A 12499-nucleotide genomic window follows, 5' to 3' on the forward strand; every position below is an offset into this window, starting at 1 on the left:
ACTTCCAGTTGCCAATAGGTGGCGCTCTTACTATGATTCTACATTTTCATATAGATGTGCTCTGAGTCAGGATGATATGACATATGAGAGATTTGGAGCAGATTAGACAATGTACGGCCGAGTTACAACAACTTCCTTTTTCATGGCGAATGGTGTTTTTTTAACGCCACGCCACGGATACATAGTACGATAACTTTTTGATCTTTGAGTAACATTTCACTGCCAAGGTCTCAAGAGCATACTGACCAAGTCTGAAGTCGATCGGGTTCAATCTCTAGGAGGAGTTCGTTAAAGTATGATGCCTTGAAACGGTCCAAAAACGTCATATACTTCAAAATGGCCGACTTCCTGTTTGGTTTAGTGAAAAATTCCAAGAGGATTTTTTGTACGCCCCATCACGTTCCACATACCTACCAAGTTTCATACAGCTCGGTGAAACCCAATGTTGGGGCTACTCAATAGGGGGCGCTAGCGAGCCAATATTTCATAACGCAGCTGGACACCCCAATCAGACTGCAATTTTCACAAATTCTGGCTTGCGTGCAAAATTTCAAAATGTTGCCAGAATCCCAAGCACCTGCTTTTTGCGACAAAAGAGTAAAAATAATAATAATAATAATAATTAAAGCTGCAAGCAGCATTGACCGGGCCCTCGCACATTCACGCACGTCGAGGGTACTGGCAGGACTCTGGAGGACGCTGCCGTGCGTTTCTTTGACCATCAAACACTGCGTGCATGAGTTAGATGATATTTCCTGCGTCGACCAGCAGCGTAACAAGATCGCGTTGACAGGTCTTAAGCCTCAAATGTGTTGAGGGTACCTCCAATACAATCATAAATGAAAGCCTGTTAAGATCATCAAGAAAATGAATGTGCGTGAATGCGCTTCAGGGTTAGTAACATAACAGACTGTCAGTTTACTGAGATGGGGTTCAACTCCCTGCAGTGTCCTGATTTCGTTTGGACTTACATGAAAATTAAGAAAACAGTAGTATCATTTGCTTTCACTTGAACACTTTAATTTAACACCGTTTTCTTTTTAAGCTCTTCTGTGACTTTAGACTGTTTTGTGAAGCATTCACTGTGACACTTAACCTGATTCTCAAGTAGAAGCTCTGGACAGATCATTTATACTAATGTCGACTGACATGGTTTGAAAACCCACTGTTATCTAACTTTTGCTCTCCAAGCATCTTAGTTTGCACATATTTAGATCAGAGAAGTCTTTTTCTCATGGTGTGCCCACAAACCCTTCTAATAAGTTCAGTTTGGGCCGCTGTATTTATAGAATCCTGCTTACGTCCGTGCTTATCAGTAGGTGGCGCTATGACTATGAGTTAATATTGGCATGCAGAAGTCCTAAAGTCATGACAGTCAACAACCATGTCAAGTTTGGGATAGTTTTGACAAAGTACAGTAGAGTTACAACAGCTTGATGGATGATGGTGAACCATGTAAAATGGCTGCCACACCAAATCCACGTCGTTTGATGAAACCTAAAGCTTTTAGTAACTTTTAATCACTAAGGTCTTGAGATAGTTCCGACCAAATTCTAAGTTGATCTGATTAATTCCCTAGGAGGAGTTCGTTAAAGTAGAGCGCCTGGAAATTGCACAAACGACGCTATAAATTCATACAAAATTCAAAATGGCTGACTTCTGGTTGGGTTTAGAGCTTAGACCCCTAAGACCTTTTTTTAAGTCTATATGTGATACACCTACTTCCCAAATTTTATACATCTAGGTGAGACGTACTGCGAGGGCTGCATCGGCGAAATATTGTAGGGGGCGCTATTGAGCCGACTTGCCACTCTGACACATTAAAGTCACATCAGATAACTACATTCATGATTTTAAATGTGTTTGACAAGTTTTGTTATGTTTTGAGCATTTTTAGCCCCTCAAAAACACCTTCATTTTTCATGGCGAAGAATGCGTTGCCACGGCAACAGCTTTTCACGAAACAACAAGTTTTGAGTAACTTTTCATCACAAAGGTCTTTAGATTGTACTGACCAATTTTGAAGTTGATTCGATTATTTCCCTAGGAGGAGTTTGTTAAAGTGCAGCGCCTGGAAATGACAAAAACGACACTAGAAATTCAAAAGAAATTCAAAATGGGTGACTTCCGGTTGGGTTTAGAGCATGGTCCCAAGAGACTTTTATTTAAGTCCACATGTGATACATGTGCCCACCAAATTTTGTAAATCTATGTGAAACGTAGTGCGAGGGCTGCTTCGTCGAAATGTTGTAGGGGGCGCTATTGAGCCGATTTGCCACTCTGAATGAATAAAAGCATTTTATATCACTACATTTTGGGATTGTAATCTGCGTGCAGAGTTTGCTTATGTTTCGAGCTTTTTTAGCCTCTCAAAATGACCTTCGTTTTTCACAGCGAAGACTGCGTCGCCACGGCAACGGCGTTTGACGAAACATCAAAAGCTTCATGAACTGGCATTATGAACTTCTTACATTTGTGTGGAAGTAGTTTGATGTTGATCTGATTTACCTACTAAGAGAAACAAGGCAAAGTATAAAGTCTTTAACTTACTGTTACCAGTAGGTGGCGCTATGACTATGATTAAAAATTGGCCTGCAGATGTCTTCAGGCCTGGAGTCTAATCAAACATGTGAAATCTGGTAAAGATCTGATGATGTGGAGTCGAGTTACATCAGTTTATTCGTTCATGGCGAAGGATCGAAATTCGCCGAGCCGCCACGTCGCCGCCCTTCGACAACTTCTTACAATCTTCACAATGAAGCATGATCAAGGTCTTAAGGCTTTCCTGGCAACATTTGAGAGGGATCTGATTAATCTGTGAGGAGCAGGATGTCAAAGTACAAAACGTACAACTTCCAGTTGCCAATAGGTGGCGCTCTTACTATGATTCTACATTTTCATATAGATGTGTTCTGAGTCGGGATGATATGACATATGAGAGATTTGGAGCAGATTAGACAATGTACGGCCGAGTTACAACTACTTCCTTTTTCATGGCGAATGGTGTTTTTTTGACGCCACGCCACGGATACATAGTACGATAACTTTTTGATCTTTGAGTAACATTTCACTGCCAAGGTCTCAAGAGCATACTGACCAAGTCTGAAGTCGATCGGGTTCAATCTCTAGGAGGAGTTCGTTAAAGTATGATGCCTTGAAACGGTCCAAAAACGTCATACACTTCAAAATGGCCGACTTCCTGTTTGGTTTAGTGAAAAATTCCAAGAGGATTTTTTGTACGCCCCATCACGTTCCACATACCTAGCAAATTTCATACAGCTAGGTGAAACCCAATGTTGGGGCTACTCAATAGGGGGCGCTAGCGAGCCAATATTTCAAAACGCAGCTGGACACCCCAATCAGACTGCAATTTTCACAAATTCTGGCTTGCGTGCAAAATTTCAAAATGTTGCCAGAATCCCAAGCACCTCCTTTTTGCGACGAAACATGAAAAATAATCGGAAGAATAATAATAATAATTAAAGCTGCAAGCAGCATTGACCGGGCCCTCGCACATTCACGCACGTCGAGGGTACTGGCAGGACTCTGGAGGACGCTGCCGTGCGTTTCTTTGACCATCAAACACTGCGTGCATGAGTTAGATGATATTTCCTGCGTCGACCAGCAGCGTAACAAGATCGCGTTGACAGGTCTTAGGCCTCAAATGTGTTGAGGGTACCTCCAATACAATCATAAATGAAAGCCTGTTAAGATCATCAAGAAAATGAATGTGCGTGAATGCGCTTCAGTGTTAGTAACATAACAGACTGTCAGTTTACTGGGATGGGGTTCAACTCCCTGCAGTGTCCTGATTTTATTTGGACTTACATGAAAGTTAAGAAAACAGTAGTATCATTTGCTTTTACTTGAACACTTTAATTTAACACCGTTTTCTTTTTAAGCTCTTCTGTAACTTTAGACTGTTTTGTGAAGCATTCATTGTGACATTTAACCTGATTCTCGTGTAGAAGCTCTGGACAGATCATTTATACTAATGTCGACTGATATGGTTTGGATAACCTACTGTTATCTAACTTTTGCTCTCCAAGCATCTTAGTTTGCACATATTTAGATCAGAGAAGTCTTTTTCTCATGGTGTGCCCACAAACCCTTCTAATAAGTTCAGTTTGGGCCGCTGTATTTATAGAATCCTGCTTACGTCCGTGCTTATCAGTAGGTGGCGCTATGACTATAAGTTAATATTGGCATGCAGAAGTCCTAAAGTCATGACAGTCAACAACCATGTCAAGTTTGGGACAGTTTTGACAAAGTACAGTAGAGTTACAACAGCTTGATTGATGATGGTGAACCATGTAAAATGGCTGCCACACCAAATCCACGTCGTTTGATGAAACCTAAAGCTTTTAGTAACTTTTAATCACTAAGGTCTTGAGATAGTTCCGACCAAATTCTAAGTTGATCTGATTAATTCCCTAGGAGGAGTTCGTTAAAGTAGAGCGCCTGGAAATTGCACAAACGACACTATAAATTCATACAAAATTCAAAATGGCTGACTTCTGGTTGGGTTTAGAGCTTAGACCCCTAAGACCTTTTTTTAAGTCTATATGTGATACACCTACTTCCCAAATTTTATACATCTAGGTGAGACGTACTGCGAGGGCTGCATCGGCGAAATATTGTAGGGGGCGCTATTGAGCCGACTTGCCACTCTGACACATTAAAGTCACATCAGATAACTACATTCATGATTTTAAATGTGTTTGACAAGTTTTGTTATGTTTTGAGCATTTTTAGCCCCTCAAAAACACCTTCATTTTTCATGGCGAAGAATGCGTTGCCACGGCAACAGCTTTTCACGAAATAACAAGTTTTGAGTAACTTTTCATCACAAAGGTCTTTAGATTGTACTGACCAATTTTGAAGTTGATTCGATTATTTCCCTAGGAGGAGTTTGTTAAAGTGCAGCGCCTGGAAATGACAAAAACGACACTAGAAATTCAAAAGAAATTCAAAATGGGTGACTTCCGGTTGGGTTTAGAGCATGGTCCCAAGAGACTTTTATTTAAGTCCACATGTGATACATGTGCCCACCAAATTTTGTAAATCTATGTGAAACGTAGTGCGAGGGCTGCTTCGTCGAAATGTTGTAGGGGGCGCTATTGAGCCGATTTGCCACTCTGAATGAATAAAAGCATTTTATATCACTACATTTTGGGATTGTAATCTGCGTGCAGAGTTTGCTTATGTTTCGAGCTTTTTTAGCCTCTCAAAATGACCTTCGTTTTTCACAGCGAAGACTGCGTCGCCACGGCAACGGCGTTTGACGAAACATCAAAAGCTTCATGAACTGGCATTATGAACTTCTTACATTTGTGTGGAAGTAGTTTGATGTTGATCTGATTTACCTACTAAGAGAAACAAGGCAAAGTATAAAGTCTTTAACTTACTGTTACCAGTAGGTGGCGCTATGACTATGATTAAAAATTGGCCTGCAGATGTCTTCAGGCCTGGAGTCTAATCAAACATGTGAAATCTGGTAAAGATCTGATGATGTGGAGTCGAGTTACATCAGTTTATTCGTTCATGGCGAAGGATCGAAATTCGCCGAGCCGCCACGTCGCCGCCCTTCGACAACTTCTTACAATCTTCACAATGAAGCATGATCAAGGTCTTAAGGCTTTCCTGGCAACATTTGAGAGGGATCTGATTAATCTGTGAGGAGCAGGATGTCAAAGTACAAAACGTACAACTTCCAGTTGCCAATAGGTGGCGCTCTTACTATGATTCTACATTTTCATATAGATGTGTTCTGAGTCAGGATGATATGACATATGAGAGATTTGGAGCAGATTAGACAATGTACGGCCGAGTTACAACTACTTCCTTTTTCATGGCGAATGGTGTTTTTTTGACGCCACGCCACGGATACATAGTACGATAACTTTTTGATCTTTGAGTAACATTTCACTGCCAAGGTCTCAAGAGCATACTGACCAAGTCTGAAGTCGATCGGGTTCAATCTCTAGGAGGAGTTCATTAAAGTATGATGCCTTGAAACGGTCCAAAAACGTCATACACTTCAAAATGGCCGACTTCCTGTTTGGTTTAGTGAAAAATTCCAAGAGGATTTTTTGTACGCCCCATCACGTTCCACATACCTACCAAATTTCATACAGCTAGGTGAAACCCAATGTTGGGGCTACTCAATAGGGGGCGCTAGCGAGCCAATATTTCAAAACGCAGCTGGACACCCCAATCAGACTGCAATTTTCAAAAATTCTGGCTTGCGTGCAAAATTTCAAAATGTTGCCAGAATCCCAAGCACCTCCTTTTTGCGATGAAACATGAAAAATAATCGGAAGAATAATAATAATAATTAAAGCTGCAAGCAGCATTGACCGGGCCCTCGCACATTCACGCACGTCGAGGGTACTGGCAGGACTCTGGAGGACGCTGCCGTGCGTTTCTGTGACCATCAAACACTGCGTGCATGAGTTAGATGATATTTCCTGCGTCGACCAGCAGCATAACAAGATCGCGTTGACAGGTCTTAAGCCTCAAATGTGTTGAGGGTACCTCCAATACAATCATAAATGAAAGCCTGTTAAGATCATCAAGAAAATGAATGTGCGTGAATGCGCTTCAGGGTTAGTAACATAACAGACTGTCAGTTTACTGAGATGGGGTTCAACTCCCTGCAGTGTCCTGATTTTATTTGGATTTACATGAAAGTTAAGAAAACAGTAGTATCATTTGCTTTTACTTGAACACTTTAATTTAACACCGTTTTCTTTTTAAGCTTTTCTGTAACTTTAGACTGTTTTGTGAAGCATTCATTGTGACATTTAACCTGATTCTCGTGTAGACGCTCCGGACAGATCATTTATACTAATGTCAACTGATATGGTTTGGATAACCTACTGTTATCTAACTTTTGCTCTCCAAGCATCTTAGTTTGCACATATTTAGATCAGAGAAGTCTTTTTCTCATGGTGTGCCCACAAACCCTTTTAATAAGTTCAGTGTTTGGTCCGCTGTAATTATAGAATCCTGATTACGTCCTTGCTTATCAGTAGGTGGCGCTATGACTATGAGTTAATATTGGCATGCAGAAGTCCTAAAGTCATGACAGTCAACAACCATGTCAAGTTTGGGACAGTTTTGACAAAGTACAGTAGAGTTACAACAGCTTGATGGATGATGGTGAACCATGTAAAATGGCTGCCACACCAAATCCACGTCGTTTGATGAAACCTAAAGCTTTTAGTAACTTTTAATCACTAAGGTCTTGAGATTGTTCCAATCAAATTCTAAGTTGATCTGATTAATTCCCTAGGAGGAGTTCGTTAAAGTAGAGCGCCTGGAAATTGCACAAACGACGCTATAAATTCATACAAAATTAAAAATGGCTGACTTCTGGTGGGGTTTAGAGCTTAGAGCCCTAAGACCTTGTTTTAAGTCTATATGTGATACACCTACTTCCCAATTGATATACATCTAGGTGAGACGTACTGCGAGGGCTGCATCGGCGAAATATTGTAGGGGGCGCTATCGAGCCGACTTGTCACTCTGAAACATTAAAGTCATATCAGATAACTACATTCAGGATTGTAAATGTGTTTGACAAGTTTTGTTATGTTTTGAGCATTTTTAGCCACTCAAAAACACCTTCATTTTTCATGGCGAAGAATGCGTCGCTACGGCAACAGCTTTTCACGAAACAACAAGCTTTGAGTAACTTTTCATCACAAAGGTCTTTAGATTGTACTGACCAATTTTGAAGTTGATTCGATTATTTCCCTAGGAGGAGTTCGTTAAAGTGCAGCGCCTGGAAATGACAAAAACGACACTAGAAATTCAAAATAAATTGAAAATGGGTGACTTCCGGTTGGGTTTAGAGCATGGTCCCAAGAGACTTTTATTTAAGTCCACATGTGATACATGTGCCCACCAAATTTTGTAAATCTATGTGAAACGTAGTGCGAGGGCTGCTTCGGCGAAATGTTGTAGGGGGCGCTATTGAGCCGATTTGCCACTCTGAACGAATAAAAGCATATTATATAACTACATTTTGGGATTGTAATCTGCGTACAGAGTTTGCTTATGTTTCGAGGTTTTTTAGCCTCTCAAAATGAGCTTCGTTTTTCACGGCGAAGACTGCGTTGCCACGGCAACGGCGTTTGACGAAACATCAAAAGCTTCATGAACTGGCATTATGAACTTCTTATATTTGTGTGGAAGTAGTTTGATGTTGATCTGATTTACCTACTAAGAGAAACAAGGCAAAGTATAAAGACTTTAACTTACTGTTACCAGTAGGTGGCGCTATGACTATGATTAAAAATTGGCCTGCAGATGTCTTCAGGCCTGGAGTCTAATCAAACATGTGAAACCTGGTAAAGATCTGATGATGTGGAGTCAAGTTACATCAGTTTATTCGTTCATGGCGAAGGATCGAAATTCGCCGAGCCGCCACGTCGCCGCCCTTCGACAACTTCTTACAATCTTCACAATGAAGCATGATCAAGGTCTTAAGGCTTACCTGGCAACATTTGAGAGGGATCTGATTAATCTGTGAGGAGCAGGATGTCAAAGTACAAAACGTACAACTTCCAGTTGCCAATAGGTGGCGCTCTTACTATGATTCAAAATTTTCATATAGATGTGCTCTGAGTCAGGATGATATGACATATGAGAGATTTGGAGCAGATTAGACAATGTACGGCCGAGTTACAACAACTTCCTTTTTCATGGCGAATGGTGTTTTTTTAACGCCACGCCACGGATACATAGTACGATAACTTTTTGATCTTTGAGTAACATTTCACTGCCAAGGTCTCAAGAGCATACTGACCAAGTCTGAAGTCGATCGGGTTCAATCTCTAGGAGGAGTTCGTTAAAGTATGATGCCTTGAAACGGTCCAAAAACGTCATACACTTCAAAATGGCCGACTTCCTGTTTGGTTTAGTGAAAAATTCCAAGAGGATTTTTTGTACGCCCCATCACGTTCCACATACCTACCAAATTTCATACAGCTAGGTGAAACCCAATGTTGGGGCTACTCAATAGGGGGCGCTAGCGAGCCAATATTTCATAACGCAGCTGGTCAACCCAATCAGATTGCAATTTTCACAAATTCTGGCTTGCATGCAAAATTTCAAATTTCTGCCATTATCCCAAGCACCTCCTTTTTACGAGGAAACACCAAAAATAATAATAAGAATAATAATAAACATTAGAAAAACAATAGGTCCTCCGCTCCGACTACGTCGGTGCTCGGGCCCTAATAATAAACATTACGATTACAATAGGTCCTCCGCTCCGACTACGTCGGTGCTCGGGCCCTAATAAACATTAGAAAAACAATAGGTCCTCCGCTCCGACTACGTCGGTGCTCGGGCCCTAATAATAAACATTACGATTACAATAGGTCCTCCGCTCCGACTACGTCGGTGCTCGGGCCCTAATTACGAATACAATAGGTCCTCCGCTCCGACTACGTCGGTGCTCGGGCCCTAATAATAATAAACATTACGATTACAATAGGTCCTCCGCTCCGACTACGTCGGTGCTCGGGCCCTAATAATAATACATACAAAATTAATATATAAGTGATTAAAAAGTTGTAAAAACATACAGTATTTCAAGTCCAGCAAAAAGACCATTATCAATACAATAAGTCCAGGATATGACTTATCTATCTTATCAGGCATGTTGATCCAAAAGTTCAAACTCGATTTAAACGATTTAAAGAATGAGGATAGATGAGTATGATGGATGAAGGGGAAGAACACACACCAATTGTTCATAACGCCTCCTCTTTCTGTAATGACGCAAAACTTGAAACCACTCCCTCTTCCTTCTTGGCATATTAATATTCATAAACTCACTGTCACTGAGAGGGAAAATAGCACAGCATCAGCTTGACCGGAGACATTTCTGCTGTTCCATCTGTCTGGATCTACTGAAACACCACGATGGAAGATATAGTGGAGGGACTGGGGAATATGGCACTCCAAGATGCCCCGGATGTGGAATGTGATGTCTGCACTGGGAGGAAACGGATAGCTCTCAAGTCCTGTCTGCAGTGTCGGATCTCTTACTGTGAGGAGCACATCCAACGACACTTTGAAGTTCCATCAAAGAAACACAGAATGGTCGAAGCTGCAAGGCTCCAGGAAAACATCTGTACTGAACATGACGAGGTGAAGAGCATTATCTGCAACACTGATAGGCAATTTATCTGTATTAAGTGCTTAATGAATGAACACAAAGGCCACGTGATGGAGTTGCCCTCAACAGAAATGGCGTTTGAGGATGTTTTACTGCTACAAGACACGAGGAGGAGAGCTGAATTCTTACAATATGCAGATCACGGGAGAAATTTCCAACTGGATGAAAACACGGCGAGCAAGCATCTGTCGTTGTCTGAAGAGAACAGAAAAGCAAAGTATACGAAAGTGCAACAGTCTGAGAAAGCTAATCACGCACACAGATTCATGGGCAGGTCTCAGGCTCTGTGTGAAACAAGTCTGACTGGACGTCATTACTGGGAAGTGGAGTGGACTGGCTTAGGAGTTTCAGTAGCAGTTGCATACGGGGATATTGCCAGAACAGGAGATGCAAGTATATTTGGTGACAATGACGAGTCTTGGGCATTGGAGTGTCAGGTCACAAGTTTTCATACAATGTATAAGTTCAAACATGACGGTGACATTTCAGAAAAATTTATTTCAAACGACCTTCACAAGTCCTCCAGAGTCGGGGTGTTCCTGGATCGCAAGGCAGGGATTCTGTCCTTCTACATCATCTCTGAACGCTCTTTCACTCTCCTTCACAAATTCAACACAGAATTCAGTCAGCCACTCTTTGCTGGACTTGGTGTTTATTTTAATGGATCTACAGCTGAGTTTTGTGACGTCAATAGACAAAGAGTTACAGTGGATCTTTCTCAGGAAACAGCAGCTGTTTAGATCAGCAAAGAGGGCTTTCACAAATGAGATAGAGGTTGATTAACTGTTGTGCAACCTAAATGCTTATTCAACCGTGTGTGGTGTATATAGTCCTATTTGTTCTATAATTGTATTGTTGCTGAAATATATTTTCTGCTCTGTGTGACTTGGGCCTAATTGAGCTGTGTGATATACGTCTTTTATTAATTAAGAATGGTGCAGTTAAGTTTTAACAGTTAATCTGATTCATCATTGGATTACTTTTCTCCACAGCGCTGACATACTTAGCATGCTGTTTTTGTGTATAAAGTCAACACATATGTAGTGGGGAACGCTCCTCAGAGAAGGAAGTGTGGGGTTGTGAACGCAGCCCTCAGGCTCCTCCCCTCAATCAGTGGCAGCGTATAAAATGCACCTGTGGTTCTGGACTCACTTCCTTTTTTTTGGCCCCTGGGACTCTGTGGTGGCTCATGGTGGGTTTCAGACATGTTTCTCCTCTTGTTGCCGTCTGACTACTTACCCCATATGTGAGGTCGATCACCTGCTGCTGTTTTGCTGCCTCCATTTTGCCTGTTTTGCATATTTTGACAGTTTTCCCTCTGTATGGCATATTTTGACAGTTGTTCCTCTGTTTTGCATGTTTTGGCTGTTTTGCTGATTTGCATTGATTCCTTTAATACATTTTTGGTTCATTTTTACGAAACACTTCTCTGTCCAAAGATCGGTAACGAATCTGTGTGCCCGTAACAAATTCTACACCATATATTTGGGTCGTTAAGCTTATATTTCCCGGGGTGTAATTCCCCAGGTGACGTTGTTGTTGTTGGTTCCCTTTCATGTCCCCTCCCAAGGCCCGGCCGCTACACATAGATGGAAAGATAAAGATTGTCTTTTGAAATAATTTTATGATTGAATATATGAACACAGTCCATCAGTAAAGTTGCTTAGAAGCATTACAGATAAGAAGTTTTACAGCTACATGTTTCAGCAAAGAGATCAAAAGACATGTCCAATGTTACAGTCACTGTCTCACTGTAACAGTCTTACATGACACTGACAAAATAAAAAAATATTCAAAAAATACTCTGTATATACTATAATAAGAAATACTTAAAGATGTAACCTCTTGTGTGTTGTATGTGGTGCTGCTGTTTGCTGATTGGATATGTTAAATAAAAACATAAGTAGTATAATAAGTATTTGCTTGTTTGTTCTATGCCTCTGTGACATCAATATTTTGTGAATGTTTGTCCTGTTTATTCAAAATGAAGCCGATACACATAGTATACAAAAAAGGTAGGCCTAAATGTAAATTACACAGCTAGGTGACATATTTGTATGGCTACAGCTTTAATTTTGAACAGATAACAGCAGTAGGTTGATTAATGAGGAAAACAAAATAAGCAAGTTTAAGACAAAATGATTACTGAATGGATCATTTTGACTCATCAGGAAAAGCACACATGGATTTAATGATATTAACGATGGGTCTGTTCTTTTGTTGTGGCAATTTCCTCCTAATTTCTGACAGTTAGACTAAACCAGGGGCTTTCAGTGTTGCCATAGATTAAGTTAGTTACACTGT

This window comes from Pholis gunnellus (assembly GCF_910591455.1).
Source record: "Pholis gunnellus genome assembly, chromosome: 18".
Taxonomy (NCBI): domain Eukaryota; kingdom Metazoa; phylum Chordata; class Actinopteri; order Perciformes; family Pholidae; genus Pholis; species Pholis gunnellus.